This window comes from Balaenoptera musculus, chromosome 11 (assembly GCF_009873245.2).
Source record: "Balaenoptera musculus isolate JJ_BM4_2016_0621 chromosome 11, mBalMus1.pri.v3, whole genome shotgun sequence".
NCBI lineage: Eukaryota > Metazoa > Chordata > Mammalia > Artiodactyla > Balaenopteridae > Balaenoptera > Balaenoptera musculus.
Window position 1 is genome coordinate 92,300,618 of NC_045795.1, and position 16,003 is coordinate 92,316,620.

At 44.3% G+C, this 16,003-nt stretch overlaps 1 protein-coding gene across 1 annotated transcript in view; it reads left to right on the top strand.

The window, feature by feature from the left end:
- Positions 1-1,689: 1,689 nt before the first annotated feature.
- The window catches only part of ITPR1 (inositol 1,4,5-trisphosphate receptor type 1), a 320,973-nt gene continuing 306,659 nt past the window's right edge, over positions 1,690-16,003 (top strand). The window contains 2 exon segments of the mRNA XM_036868683.1: positions 1,690-1,873; positions 2,722-2,797. The gene's annotated coding sequence lies outside the window, so the exon portion shown is untranslated.

Genomic DNA, 16,003 nt, shown 5'->3' on the forward strand with positions numbered 1-16,003 from the left:
CTGTAGCCAATAAATGTCAGTAATTATTATTAGTTTTGGCATTATTATATCAGTAATAATTATTAGCTATGCTGCTCCCCTAATTTGTTTCTGAAGTTTCACAAGACTGTTGACTCTGTATCAAGCAAACTTGACAGAAAGTTGGCAAATTCTAATGATTTTCTCCCTCCAAGATGGCAAAACTAGGGCAAAGAGATAAAAATGACTTGCCCAAGGGCTGAGAGGCTGCTCCCAAAATGGGGAGGGAGGCCGTTTAAGGCGGTGGTGATGGATTTCCCGAAAGACAAGGACTTAGTACACTTATAGGCTGGACTTGGAATGCAGGTTGCACTACTTAGTTGACGGTGTCATCTTGGGAAGTTACTTGATTTCTTTGAGCCCTCAGTTGCGCGTCTGTCAAATAGGGATAATAAATATGCCTAGGGTTGTTAAAACTCATGAAAAGTGCATGTGGTCTGGGCTCAAAATCAGTCTCCCCAATTATTATTATTGCTATTGCTGTAGCAGATCCTACGCGGCAGTAGGCAGTGCCTGTCCGGAACACTGCGTTGTGTTTTGGCTCACCACCATACTCCAGTGCCTGGCACAGCGCCTGGTACCCAGTGGACTCTCAGGAAACGTTTGAGGAATGAACGCACATCTTCTGAGGCTGACTTGCCCTCCCTGCAAAAGCCGCAGCCTGAAGCTTATAGCCAGGCATCACTTAGCAGTGAGCTGAAAGCCACCTTGTCCCTGAAGCCCCTGTCGGAGCTGCTGGAGGGCGCCCCGCCTGGACGCGCATCTTTGTGTGAGCTCCTCTCTCCACAGCCCTTATTTTTCTGGTTTGCGGTTTATTTACTTAAGCATTTACAGCTCCCGGGAGCAGAGGGGCTGCCTGTAGCAGGGTCAGGACCGAGGTCGCGGTTTGTATTTATTTTCTGCCTCTCAATCTCAGCGCTGGCAAGTCACAACCCGGCTCCTTTATTTGTGCACCGAGAGGCTTGCGTTTCTTTACCACCTGCGGGGCGAGGAAACACACAAGCAGTTCGGGTTCAGGAAAGTGTTCTCAAGCCACTTGCCTGTATCCCCGCTTGCGCTGCTCCCAGACTTAGTTTTCTGTGCAAACCCGAACAGGGCAGAGCAGATTAAATAAAGACAACCTCGCGCCTTTAATCCTTGACCGCAAACACTGGCGTTTTTGTGCCCTGGATTTCTGAAATTCTTGGCTCGGGGACTCAAAGCGGGGGAAGGGTGGGTAACAGCTTGTAAAAACTTCCCAAAGCAGAAATCCGAGCTCCTCCCCGCTCTCTGCTCCCAGTGACACCTGGATTCTAGGGAAAAGGGGCAACCGAAGGAGGAGAGTCCCCAGGGGTTGGGGGCGCCCCCAGAGATGGTTTTGGGTCGCGGGCTCCAAACCCAGCCGGCTCTCAAACCCGAGCTGGTTTTCAAGCCCGGACTCTCGGCCGGACGCCCCTCCCTGTCCCGGCGTGCGTCTATTTAGAGCCCAGCCCGGGAGCCCATAGGATTCTGGGACTTGTAGTTCATCCTCGCGGCCCCAGGCGCCGCCACGACCCCGGACTCGGACTACATTGCCCAGGGAGCTTCCCGGCCTATATAAGCTGCCAGGAGTCGCTTCGAAGTGCAGTAACCATGTGGGTGAGCTGCTGAAGCGTTTCCTCAGGCTCGCTGGGGTGGGAGGAGAGGAGGAGGAGGTGGTGGTGGAGGAGGAGGCAGAGGGTGAAGAGAGAACGCTCACGCCCAGAGGAGGTGTGGGTGTTCCGCTTCCATCCTCACGGAACGAGCTCCCGCTTCGCGGACATGGGATTACCCAGCGGCTGCTAACCCCTCTCCTCGCCCTGCTCCCCCGGAGCGGCGTGGCTCCCCGGGCACCAAGGTAGCGGCTGGGGCCGGGCAGAGGGCGCGGGGAGTTGGTACTGTCCCCCCGGGGGCAGAAGTTTTTGCCTCGCTCTCTGGGAGTTCTTGGTGGATTTGCATGCACTTGCATGCATTTAGAGGTTCTTTTACTGAGGGCATTTTTGGGGGGTTCATTTGAGGTTAAAAATATTCTGGACTCCATCGACGGCTTTGAGGGCTACCCATTCTGGATTGGAATGGCATTCCCCCAAGTTGGAAACTGTTGCAGCTGCTGCAGGAAACAGTTTTTTTTTTTTTTTTTTGGGAGGTGTGTGCGGGGGTGTCCTGTGTGAGTCCGCTGAAGGAAACAATCTTTCTTAAAATGTAGCCGTCCCTCGTGCTGCACGGTTGGGAGAATAATGCATGCGCTGGGGCCCCAGTGGGGAGGTTTTAAAAAACGGAAGAAAACCCCGGGAGCGGTGAGGGATGAAGTGTGGTCGAAGCTCACGCCCGATGAGGATACTTGGCCTCCGCTCTGGGAAACAAGTGCTTTGGGCTCTGCCAAACACTTCGCTTAGTTTCAGCCCCCCGGCGTGTTCGAAGTTTGTGCGCACTTAGTCTCACTTGTCAGTTATATATTGGAAACAAATAAGCGAAGTTACCTGTAATCCTCACCTAAGTGATCCCACCAACCTACCTGTCAGATTTGGTGGTGGTCGTGTGTGTGTGTGTGTGTGTGTGTGTGTGTGTGTGTTTTGGCGGGGGGAGGGGGGTCGTCTCTCCAGGAAGGAGGCTAACGAAAGTGGAAGTGTGGAATTTGAAAATTTCTCTTAGGCACCCACATCTGGCCAATCTCATATTCAGTCTTCTTTCTTTCTCAATATTTAGGAGCTGACTACCGAGGAGCAGGACTCGCACCCCTGGCTGGGCGTGTGTTGGCAACAGAGTGCCTGACCCGGGTCAGGTGAGTGTGGAAGCCTGAGAGCTGTAATCAATAAGGAGTTTCTGTCCTAAGCCTATTTAAGTTCTCTCTAAAGAGTCGTGGAGATGTGGAGTAGGAAAGAAAAGGAAACTTCATAGCTCAGTCTCCAAAATTTGTCACTGCCTTTGGTGAGGGCTTTAGGGAGCGGATGAGATCCAGGGGGCAGTCCTGCCTAGTACTTTTGGCCCTAGCTCAGAAGTGAAGCAGCCTGAAGGTTTATGAGGGGAGGGGAAAAAAAGAAAACATTAAAGGGAGCAGTAAAAGGGATGCCCATTGGTGACGTGAGAATTGAACTTGTCAGGTGGTGTGCTGATGATTTAAATTCTGAAGGATACAGTGTATTTCATCTGCCAAGATATGTAAGCAAAAATTATCTGCTTCTCTCTTTCAAAAATAGTCACTTTCTTTTTTCTTAACTGTGAACGTGTGCTTAATCAGAGTAGGTTGGGTTCCAAGAAATGAAAGTGGTTGCTGGCAAACTGAAAGAATTAGAACTTTAAAAAGGGAAGTTCTTGAAACATAAGATAATAGCATCCAGCCCTTGACTTGAAGCCACTTGAACATCAAGGAATCTGGTGGATTCCTATGGTTTAGGTGCCTGTCATGGGATATGAGCTGAGAGCAGCATTTATCTGTAGACACAAGCAGCTCCTATTTTTTTCCTCCCCAAGTGTTCAGACTGCACTTCACGAGAGGGAGGTTTCAACGGGTGCACATACATCCCCATTGCTGCAGATTTGAGCATCACAAGTTTTTTCTTCTGAAATGGTCAGGAACAGGATAAACGATAGGGTAATAGGGGTGGGGGGCCTCGGTCTTCATAACTTCTTTAACATTCTAAATATTTAGCTGTTCCCTGGGCTACAATCTTCGGGCTTTTCTAATTAGAAAAGAAAAGTCAGACATTTCATTATAGTAGTATTGTGCTTTTGTTTCCTGTTGATAAGCTCCTCAGGAGTGCTCGTGGAGTGGGAAGGATTTGGATGTGTGAGGTCTACTTCCTTCTTGGAGTTCTCTTGACTCGTGTGGCTACGTGGGCACGCATAAGGCCAAGGATTGGGTTCAGGTCCCTTCTTCAGAGTAAGCTGCAGGCAGGGAGAAAGTGGTCTCTTCTCTGACTGGTTGCTAAAAATAATAATACCCATTAAGTACTTGTAAGCCAGGTCCAGAGCCATACATCACAGAAACCCTGTGAGTCAGGTACAGGTGAAGAAGCTGAGGTGCAGAGAGTGAAATCACTTGTCCGGTAACTAGCACCCAGTGCATGCAAGATATAACCCCAGGGTTTGGGACTCTGCTGCTTCCCACAAATGCACCTAGGTTTGTGGGGGGATAAGGGGGTAACTGGGAAAAGTGGTAAACTTACTGCTGTCGATGAAATAACTTTTGCTTGTGTCCCACCAAACGATGAAGGAACAAAGTGACCTTGATGTAAGAAGAAAACGATGTAGCCATAGATGTAGGAATAAAATACTGTGGGTATTGGAGGAGGTCTTAGGTGTTGTACTGAGTTCGTTTTGGTAAGCTGTGTGCTGAAAGTCTGTATGAGAATAAAAGAAACCAAACCAAACCACAAGGAACGTTGTTTAAGTTCATCATTGGGTCTATCTCATACCTGAAATCCATCTTGATCGTCTACATCAAGGCATCTGAGCAGGTTACAAGAATCAGGTGTTTCTCTATTTGAATACTTCGAAAGTTTAAATTGCATGGAGTCTAAACTGTGAAAGGTTGATGTCTTTTCATGTATCCTTCAGTTTGCTTTGTGGCCAGTTGTGCAAGAACACTTTTCTTTTTCGTTTCTTACTTTCACTTGCGTGTGTGTGTGACTGTGTTGAAAGTATAATCTGCTTTTTGAATAATTCAAATTGGAACAGAATATCCTATCAAGATTTCCTTATCAGGCAGGGAAAGTTCTTCATGCTCGTAATGAATTACTCCTGGCCTCCAGTTCGGCACTCATGGAAGTTGTTTGGGGTTGACGGTGGTGTTATCCATTTAAACACAGTGGTTGCCTTTTGGAGGGAATTAACATCTTTTCTTGAGGAAGGAGAGATGGAATGGTTGCTTAGAGGAGAAGAAATAGGCAAACTGAAGACAGATGTGTTGGCTTTTATCTCAAAATATTTTCAGCTGAGGAAGACCGTGGTCTTAAAGAGAGAAAGAAACTTCTAATACAATGGTATACTACCAACTGACTTCCACAGCAAAAACTCAAATGGCTTTTTAGCTCATTTGTAATGATTTCATGGAAAATCTGATCTCTTTACAAGCAGCTCTTAAAAAACAAACCAAAATGAAACAACAAACACCAAATCTGAACAACAGAAAAAACTCAAAGAATTAAAATTAGGCCTGGAGTTAGGTTTTTAGGTCATGCTGCCCTTGGGCACGTCTAATTAAGGAGTCTACCCAAGGCCAGTGCCCCATCTTTTTGCTGTTGGTTTGATCTTTTAAAATAAAACACATTGCTTTCACAGGCTCTTTCTTTAGTAACTGGAAGTACATGCGATTTTTTAGTTCACTAAGTTTTTGCCCGGCTCTTTTGATGAAATCAATTAAGGCTTGAAGTCAGTGACAGGAATGACATAATTTCCATGATTCCTACCAATTGTCATAGTGTTTGTGGTTCTGAGGTTATTGCTAATGAGGATGACCTGAAACCATCACCCACTGAGCTATTCCTCCTATTGAACCATGTCCAGGTTCTTCCCTAAACTGGACATTGTTTAAGGCTCTTGGTATGATAAATCTGTTCTAGAAACTCTAATGCCTGTTAAAGTTGTGGTTCAAATATTTTATTTCTTCATTCAACAAACTTTGAGTACCTGCTACGTGCCAGGGTGTGTTCTAGATGCTGGGGATGCAGCAATGAGAGTTCTATTCCTAAGAGGCTTAAATCCTAACTGGGGGTAGGCAGCCAATATAATTAGCAAGTATTGTAGTATGATACGCAGTAAATGCTAAGGAGAAGAATAAAGCTGGGTGAGGGGTCCCGGCAAACAACAGTGTTGGTGAGGAAGTGGAGAAATTGGGACCTTTGTGCACTGTTGGTAGGAATGTAAAATGGTGCAGCCGCTGTGGAAGACAGTATGGCTGTTGCTCAAAAAATTAAATGTAGAATTACCAGGTAACCCGAAAATTCCACTTCTGGGTGTATACCCCAAAGAGTTGAAAGCAGGGATTCAAACACATTTGTATACCCATGTTCATAGCAGCGTTAGGCAAAAGATGGAAACAACCCAAATGCCCATTGACAGATGAATGGATAAACAAAATGTGGTATATCTGTACAGTGGAATATTATTTGGCCTTAAAAAGGAATGAAATTCTGATACATGCTATAACGTAGATGAACCTTGAAAACATTCTATTAAGTGCAAATAAGCCAGATGCAGAAGAGCAAATAGTGTATGGTTCCGCTTAGAAGAGGTTTCTAGAGCAATCAAGTTCATAGAGACAAGAGGCAGAAGAGTGGTTGCCCTGGGCGGGGCTGCTGGGGAATGGGCAGTGTGTTTAGTGGGTACAGTTTCCTTTTGGGAAGATGACAAAGTTCTGGAAACGGATTGTCGTGATGGTTGCAGAATAATGTGAATGTACTTAATGCCTCTGAATCATACACTTAAAAATGGCTAAAATGGTAAATTTTGTGTTATATATGTATATTTTACCACAATAAAAAGAAAAAAATGATAACAGCGACAGAACAGAGTAAAGGGGATAAGGGAGTACTCTGGGAGATCAGGAGTCATGGAAGGGCTTTTTTTTTTTTTTTTTTTTTTTCTTTTGACTTCAGTCAGGTTAGGTCTCTTTTTATTTTCAGTTTGCCTTTTGTTATTTATACCTGCAATGCGAAAACGCTGTGATCAGTTTCTCATCTCTGTTTATGGTTGTGGTAATAGGGAAATCAACTGTTAATTGGTCAGCTCAAACTGTACTCATTTACCTGTTATGTCTGCTTGTCTCTCTCTCTCTTTTTTTTTTTTTTTTAAATTTTTGTTGATTTGCAATGTGTTAGGGAAGCGCTGTTTAACACGGTGGCATTTCAGCAGAGATCTGAAGGAAGTGGGTGGGTGAGCCATGTAGGTGTCTGGGGGGGTGTATGTTCCAAAGGGCCAGAGCAGCCAGTGTAGAGGCCCTGAGATGGGAGCAGGTGGGGCCTGTTAGAGGAAGGGCAAGGAGGCCAGGGTGGCTGCAGCTGAGGGAGAGTGCCAGGCGTTCAGGTTGGGAGAGGGAATCGGGCAGGTTGTGCAGGGGCCAGGTGTTTGCCGGTATGCAATGATTTGTTTCCCCGAGGATTTCTAAACTCGCACAGCGTTCTCAGCGGTTCTCGGCATCACTGAACCCCTTGTCCTTTCCGAAGAGGCTTTGGTGAGGCTGGCAGGATCACATACCAGCTTGGAACTTGCTGGGGGATAAAACCCAGATCTGTAGACTGTCTGTTTAATCACCTGATTTACCTGCAGTTGTAATTCACTTCAGGAGGAAAGGCATCTTTGATAAAAGAGGTGAACGTACAGTTAGCTTGGATAACAAAACAAATTCTAAGAACCTAATGATATTCCTGGGGGTTTATCTTCAACACAAACCTTTTGTGCCCTGTGGCTACTCTGCAGTCTGTCTAGTCTCATTTTAAGGAATTACACAAAGAGGACTCATGCTCTGCTATCTAATATCCTTGGGGGATATGAAGCTCCTTCTAAGTGACTCTCCCTGATGAGTGGAGTGGACCCCTCAATGTGTACAAACGTGTAACAAAAATACATTTTGTTACTTATTGTATAAGATGTACATATTCAGTTGTAAAACCTTAGGGAATATAGGCAACAAAACAAAAGCAGTCACTCCCAATCCTACCATCTAAGATTAGGGTTTCAAACTTTCCCTCTATGTATAGACATATAAAAATTACACGTATGTTTAAATTTCATGAAAAGGGACTCATACCTCCTGTTTGATTCCTTGCCTTTTGCATTCTATATTGTGAACATCTTTTCTTCTTAATAAATAGACATCTGAGTCATTTATCCAAATGGGGCTGTACCTTTGATGGGACTTCATTGGAATGAGGATATGTATGGAATCGCTAGGGTAAAAAAAAAAAGTATATCATTCAGGTTTCATCACTGTCATAGAGTCCAGGTTTTCTCATTCAGTTTGTACTGTTTTTAAGAATCTAAAAAAGGGTGGATATGTGTATATGTATAACTGATTCACTTTGCTGTACACCTGAAACACATTATAAATCAACTACACTCCAATACAAATCAAAAAGAAATAAGGAGAAAAGAATAAAAAAAAGAAAACGAAATGGAAGGTAAAACACTATTCAAATGTCAGTTACCATATTACAAGGGTAAAGCCTAGTTATCGTGTGTTTGAATAAAAAATTTCTCATTTGTTCTGCAAAGTAACCTAATCCCCTGAGGGGTTAGGGCCAGGCACTCTTTTGTTTGCACTTAACAGGAAAACTTTACTCTAGAAAATTGGAGATACACGTAGTAGTAGCGATCTTAGTATTATGAACCCCTCTTTACTCCTTACCCTCCATGGTTGTCAATTCATGACCCATATTGTTTTATCCACATTCTCATATACTCTTCCCTTTCTTCTTGGATGGCATTGAAACAAATCTCAGATACACCAGTTCATCTATATTTTAGTATATGTTTCTAGTATTGGGATTCTTTAAAAAAAAAAACAAACATAATCACGATACTATTGTCCATCTCAAGGGGAAAAAAAAGCAAATTTTCAAATTGCGTCTGTGTTCTCACCTCCTTAATTTAAATAAATTTTTTATTTCAACATATATATGATAATAATAACAGATATGCATACTTCAACAGTTTGTTTGAATTAGGAACCAAATAAGGTGGATACATTGCAAATGGTCACCGTGTCTTTTAATCTGTATATTTCCTCGACCCCTCTTTTCTTTCCATGCATTTTTTGGTTGTTATTAAAGAAACTGGGTGATATCTTTTCCTACAGTCTGAATTTTGCTGACTGCATCAGTGTGATGTAGTTGAACATGTTCCTCTGTCCTCTATATTTATTATATTGTTTAATTTGATGGTTAGATGCAGAGGCTTGATCAGAGTCACGCTTTTTTTTTTTTTTTTTTTTTTTTTTTTTTTTTTTTTGAGAAAGTTGGAGTTCTGAGAGGTAGGGTATGCACGAGGCATAGAGGTAAATGTGGATTTCAGTGTTGTTTTTTTTTTTTTTAATAAATTTATTTATTTATTTTATTTTTGTTTTTGGCTGTGTTGGGTCTTCGTTTCTGTGCGAGGGCTTTCTCTAGTTGCGGCGAGCGGGGGCCACTCTTCATCGCGGTGCGCGGGCCTCTCACTATCGTGACCTCTCTTGTTGCGGAGCACAGGCTCCAGACGCGCAGGCTCGGTAGTTGTGGCTCACGGGCCTAGTTGCTCCACGGCATGTGGGATCCTCCCAGAACAGGGCTCGAACCCGTGTCCCCTGCATTGGCAGGCGGATTCTCAACCACTGCACCACCAGGGAAGCCCCAGAGTCACGCTTGTTTTCCCCCAAGTCTGCTGTGAGCTTCACTCACGGGAGTGTGTGATGTGTCTGGATACGCTTTCTTGTGATTAGCACCCGGTGATGCTCATTGCCTCAATCCATTAGTTCAACTGGACTTGTAACCCTCCTAATTCTATTTTTTCTAGTTCACTTATTAGCTGGAATATTTTATGAAATGAAATTTCCTCCACTTAGTTTTTGGTTCCCTGGGGTAAAGTTCATATATATAAACAAAAGACAGGATCAATACTTCAGTCTCTCTCTGTGTTTTATCAGTTTTCAAAAATAACGCGTTAATTCCCTAGCATGATCCATGGCAATGGATCTCAAGTGGGGGACACTGGACGATATCTGGGGACATTTTTGGTTGTCACAGCTGGGGAGAGGGTGCTACTGGCATCCAATGGTTAGAGGCCAGGGATGTTGCTAAATAGCCTTCAATACATCTCACAGCCCTCCAACCCAGAATGATCCATTCCAAAGTATCAGCAGTGCCACTGTTGAGAAACCCTGTACCAAGATGACCAATGGGTATGGTGTTTTTAGTATCATTACGAACTCATGGCTTTAGACATATTTTCTATGTTTCATTTTGTGTAGTCATCCTTATTGATGTTCAAATTGTCCATCTCTGCGCAGAGAGAGGCTACTCAAGTTGATTCAAAAGACACAACCCCAGTGGTCTTAGACTTCCTGCTTCTTGTATGACAAGATGTTCCAGGCTCATCTTCTATATTTCTTGGTGCAGACCTGAAATCAGTCTTTCCTCCAAGAAGCCCTAGTTCTTTTGAGTGGGAGATGGTACTTAGAGAGCTGAGCTCAGGGCCAGGTAGGTATGCTTCTCACTCTCATCCTATGGGTCAGAAAACAAATTAAAATGAAGGAAATGTAAAACCTGAACATTTTTCATGAAAGCTTTTCCAGAATGTAATCGATACATCCTTGCCTTTGAAAAAAAAATTCTGAACATACTGTTAACTTTTCAAATTGGTCTCAGTTTTAGCTTTAGTATGCTGGGGCTAGGATGTAGGAGTTCTCCCCAGTCAAGCAGGAATGTTACTCTTGTTCTATAGCCATGCTTTTCAAACTGTGTGGCAAGCCATTAAGAAGTTGTGAAATCAGTTTGGTGGACCTTGGTAGATGATTTTTTGATAAAGTAGACCAGAATAGAAAACGTCACAGTATATCACATGGATACTTAAAAGAACTATGTATGCTGCAACAACTTTTCTCAATCTCTCTCTCTCTCTCTCTCACTGTCTCTCTCTCTCACTCTCTCACTCTCTCACTCTCTCACTCTCTCACTCTCTCACTCTCTCACTCTGTCTCTCTCACACACACACACACACACACACACACACAGAGTAAACATTGGATTGTAAGTTCAGTGTATTTCTTACTGTGGGTCACAGCCAAAAATTTGAGAAACCTTGTTCTACATCTTTACTACTCCATTTGTGGTCACCAGACCAGCATCATCGGCTTCAAACTGAGAGCTTGTTAGAAATGCAGACTCTCAGGCCCCACCTCGGATCCACTGAATCCGAAACTGCATTTTAGCAAGGTCCCCAGGGGATTCTTAACGCGTGTGAAAGTGTGAGAAGATCTGTGCCGGAGGGTGCTTGCCCCTGTGCTTTTTCAGAACTTATTTTTATAGTTTGTTTTTTCATGGCTAGCTGTCACCTGTTGAAACTGACCTTTGTACTTTCCCCTAGCAGCCTTCTCATGTTCAATTAAGAGGAAAGGTAGGCGAAATCACCAACTAAGGTGAGGGTATAGAAGTCTGGCAGGATTCTTCCAGTCCAAGAACATGGTATATCTCTCCATCTGTTGGTATCATCTTTAATTTCTTTGAACAGTGTCTTATAGTTTTCTGCATACAGGTCTTTTGTCTCCCTAGGTAGGTTTATTCCTAGGTATTTTATTCTTTTTGTTGCAATGGTAAATGGGAGTGTTTCCTTAATTTCTCTTTCAGATTTTTCATCATTAGTGAATTGGGAGGTTGGGATTGATATGTATACACTGATGTGTATAAAATGGATGACTAATAACCTGCTGTATAAAAAAATAAATAAAATAAAATTCTAAAAAATGGTTATGAAGAACTTAGGGGCAGGACAGGAATAAAGACGCAGATGTAGAGAATGGACTTGAGGACACGGGGAGGGGGAAGGGTAAGCTGGGACGAAGTGAGAGAGTGGTATGGACTTATATATACACTACCAAATGTAAAATAGATAGCTCGTGGGAAGCAGCCGCATAGCACAGGGAGATCAGCTTGGTGCTTTGTGACCACCTAGAGGGGATAGGGAGGGTGGGAGGGAGACACAAGAGGGAGGAGATATGGGGATATATGTATATGTATAGCTGATTCACTTTGTTATACAGCAGAAACTAACACACCATTGTAAAGCAATTATAGTCCAATAAAGATGTTAAAAAAAAAAAAAGTCTGGCAGGATTGTGTCTGATAAAAATGAGAGCTTTCATGCTTACATTGAGGGATTTTTTTAAATTGGCTGTTCAGATAGAGGTAGAAAGAGACCAAGATCTACATGTAAAGCCTACTTAGGATTGTGAAGCCACAGACATACAGAAAGCTGCATTTTCACCTGTTGTCAGACGCTTTGAGGAGCTTACGTTTTGTAATGTTCTGTGACCCTCGAGTCAGCAGAACTCCTGGACTGCTTGGTGTAGTGTTGCTCATCAGAAAAAGATGAACAGAGGAAGAAAATATCACTAGCCTCCAAATTCCTCGGTGTTCGTTTGCATTTCAGGAGCAGCTTTCTCTGGGAAGTGATTTTGGTTTTGCAAAAACAGCTTGAAAAGCTCCCCATACCCACTTCGCATGCACATATTTCTGAACAGAAAAAGCTGACAAAAGCACCTAGACTTGGGGACATTCACGTATCTCCCAGCCACATGCGTGATCATGTTCTGTCTCTGTACCTTTGCACGTATGCTTTCTGCCTGCCGACCCCGTCCTCATCCCCTCTGTATCCACCTTGCCAAGTGCTTCTCTTCCCAGCCAGGTCTTCTTCTTCTGGGAAACCTTTTCTGAACCTTAAAAGTCTTTGTCATCTGAATCGCCGTGACACTTTATATCTGTAGGCCTTTTTGATCTTTCTGCCATAGGAGTACCTGACACATAGTAAGTGCTCACAGATACTTGTGAATGAGGTTATTTATCTGCGTTTTATCTCCCATTGAAGTCTGTAGGCTACTTCTTCATCTAATTTTTTGTACCCCTGTCCCGATGACCTGTTTCCTGAGTTGGCCTAGTGCTTTGCCCGTTTGCCGTGGAGAGTGAAGTGAGGACCGGGTAGAAGGGTCTCCAGCAGCTCCTCATGGTTGCTTTTGAGGTGTTTGCTCAGCACAGCTCTCTGGAGGGCATTCGGCTTGGAAAGTTGGTGATGGTTACGGAAAGGGAGTGGAGGTAGGAATGAGGTAGTGAATGAGCTGCTCTCAGGTTGAAATGGTGTTATCCTGCCGAGCCACAGGATGGGGACTCCCGAGAACTGGGTGTCGCCCGCGTGTTCGGTCCAGGCAAAACATGTAACATCTGTGCGTCTGTTTCCTCTTCTGTAGAAGAGGTATAAAAATACCTGCTTTGGGGCATTGCTGCCAAGTTGTAGAGAATAATAGATGCTAGCAAAAGGTCTCAGAGATCAAAACAACCAAACCTTTCCAGCGGAGTGATTTGGTCCCCCAGGGACCATTAGGCAGTGGCTAGAGATGGTTTTTTTTTGTTGTCACAGCTGAGGGGAAGAGGGTGCTAGTGGCACCTCGTGAGTTGAGGCCAGGGATGTTGCTAAGCATCCTGCAGTGCACAGGGAGGGTCCCCCACAGCAAAGAATCATCTGCCCCCCAGTGACAGTAGCCCTGAGGCTGAGAAAGCCTAGAGTGTTTTTCCCAGACTTAGTGAGACTTTTCTCTCTCTCTGAGGATATTAACCTAACGTGCTTTTTAAAATTATTTACTTATTTGTTTATTCTTTTGTGGTTCAGGCTATGGGGGGCGGAGGGGAGTCTTCTTAGGTCGGGACTGACTTTAACTTTTTAACAAAACCAACACCCTCCCCATCCCTCCAAGCTTTGGTCTTGGTTCCTGGAGCCCTGTGGTCTGCAGGCTTTGGCCACTAATTGGTTTGTGTGACCTCCAAGAAATCACTCAGAGGATGTTTGTTTGTTTCCACCTGTAAAATGAGGACTTTTGGCTAAATGATCTCTCCCCACCAAATGTAAAGTGCTCTGACTGCCAACTTTGATTGGTTTCTCTAACGTTGGCCTTTAGGAGTAGGCCAGGAGCACGTGTCATACTGACATCTTTTCTTTTTTTTTCTTTTTTAATTTATTTTTTTATTATTTGTTGCACCGGCTCCTTAGTTGTGGCAGGTGGGCTCCTTAGTTGTGGCATGCGAACTCTTAGTTGTAGCATGCATGTGGGATCTAGTTCCCTGACCAGGGATCGAACCCAGGCCCCCTGCATTGTGAGCGTGGAGTCTTAACCACTGCGCCACCAGGGAAGTCCCCTGACATCTTTTCTGAGAAATAACTCTGTAGATCATGTACCTGTTTCAAGAATAGCTTATTTAGCAGATGTGTTTGTGAAAAGGCAAGTAGGTTTATCTTTGTGTGTGTGTGTGTGTGAGATGTCTAAACGAGCAACGTTTAAACTAGAGGATCGCTCTGAACTTCAGATTTACGATTATTATTTCTGAGATTGTAACAGAGGGCCCTGCTTAAAGTTGAAACTTCTGAACTGATGACTTTCTTTGGGACTGGCTGAAAACGAAAGCAGAATGCGATTTTCTGTGCTCCAGAGAGAAATGCTTTGTGCAATAAAATAAATTATCTCTTGATGGGGACACACTGCATTTCTGAGCACAGTCTGATTAGACTCTAGCGGGACAAGAAGGCAAGGAGGGGGCTGCACAGAGGCGTGGATGGCAGTGGGAGTGGGAGCATCTAGCCGGGTGTCTGACTCAGAAATGTGGTGCCGCTCGTCCTCGTTTCACAATGAAGATGATATTGTCAAAGTATCTTTGCTCAAAGGAAGTTCCAAAATTAACCGTGAGAGTCCCGAGTAAGCAGAGACGGTTAGAAAGAGAACCTTTTCTCCTCTGTTGGCAGAGTCAACCATGAAAAGGATGGGTTTTCTCTCCGCCGTATTTACAGCCGTGTTACCATATATGTGCCTGGGCTAGGGCGTCTTACTGAGGCTTGTGCTTCTCTGGAGGGAGTGTCCTTGGCCTCCAGCCAGGAGATTGATCAAATGCTGGCAGCTCTTCCTTTTCCTGGGCATACTCTTGTTTTCCCTCTAAAAGGCCTCGTGGTTTGCCTGGCTTTGCCCACCGGGGGCTGCTTGAGCTAAAAGTGAAGTGATGCCATTTTGTGTTGGTGGCGGCTGTGGTCCACCCGTGTTTCTGAGTGCCTGTGGCCTCTTCGATCTCCAGGCGCTTGTAAGTCTCTGTGCATAAGCCCTCTTCTTTGCAGCCTAACTTTAAAGGATGCTTTATTTTTTAATTATTATTATTATTTTTAAAATTATTTATTTATTTATTTATTTATTTATTTATTTATGGCTGTGATGGGTCTTCGTTTCTGTGCGAGGGCTTTCTCTAGTTGCGGCAAGCGGGGGGCCACTCTTCATCGCCGTGCGTGGACCTCTCACTATCGCGGCCTCTCTTGTTGCGGAGCACAGGCTCCAGACGCGCAGGCTCAGTAGTTGTGGCTCACGGGCCTAGTTGCTCCACGGCATGTGGGATCTTCCCAGACCAGGGCTCGAACCCGTGTCCCCTGCATTAGCAGGCAGATTCTCAACCCCTGTGCCACCAGGGAAGCCCAAAGGGTGCTTTATGATTTCATTCTTTTTAAACAGTCATTTTTAAAGCGAGCAGCAATAAAACCAGCACTAAAAGACTTTGGCAAAAGCCCTTTGTTTTTTAGGGGCTGGAGGTGATGTGGATATGCCAAGAAAGAGCAGGAAAAGCTGATGGATTTCCATTGGCTATGTTTTTCAGCAGAAGAATGAATTTCCAAGCGTATGGTGCTTTCAGGCCAAGTAGCAAAACTTGGGGTTCCATAGGTGTCATGCAGTCATCCATTCTTCACTTGGCGGTGCTTGGGTGGTTTGGGTCTTACTTGGGGAGAACATTCTGTAGGAGTTGGTGTTGGCATGTTCAGATAAACGCATGTCACAATGTGTCCCTTGTCTGCATTCATTTGGACTTGCTGGTTGATAGACTGATCTTCAACTGATCATAAGCCCATAAGCCCTCAATGCGAGTAGCTTATGAGAGAAGAAAGGAGAGCAGATCAGAAGGTAGAATAATAGCACACAGGAATGTTTCCGATGTCTTGCCTCCTGTGTGCTAAGTCCATTATTTCCTTTCTTTGTGTTTAATCCTCAACACAACTTTATGAGGTAAACCCTCAGGATCCCCATTCTGCAGATGAGTAATTTGAGGCCCAGAAAGAGTAAGTGACTTGGTCAAGGTTCCGAACTTCCCATCACAGTTATAATAAAAGCCATGCATTTTACCTTTGTGAAGTTCCACTGGTACAGGCTTCTCTTTTCTCTGACCTTGCCCAGTACTTTCCTCCTTTCCCCATTAATTCTCCTGCCTTTACGCTGGTTTTCTGTTTC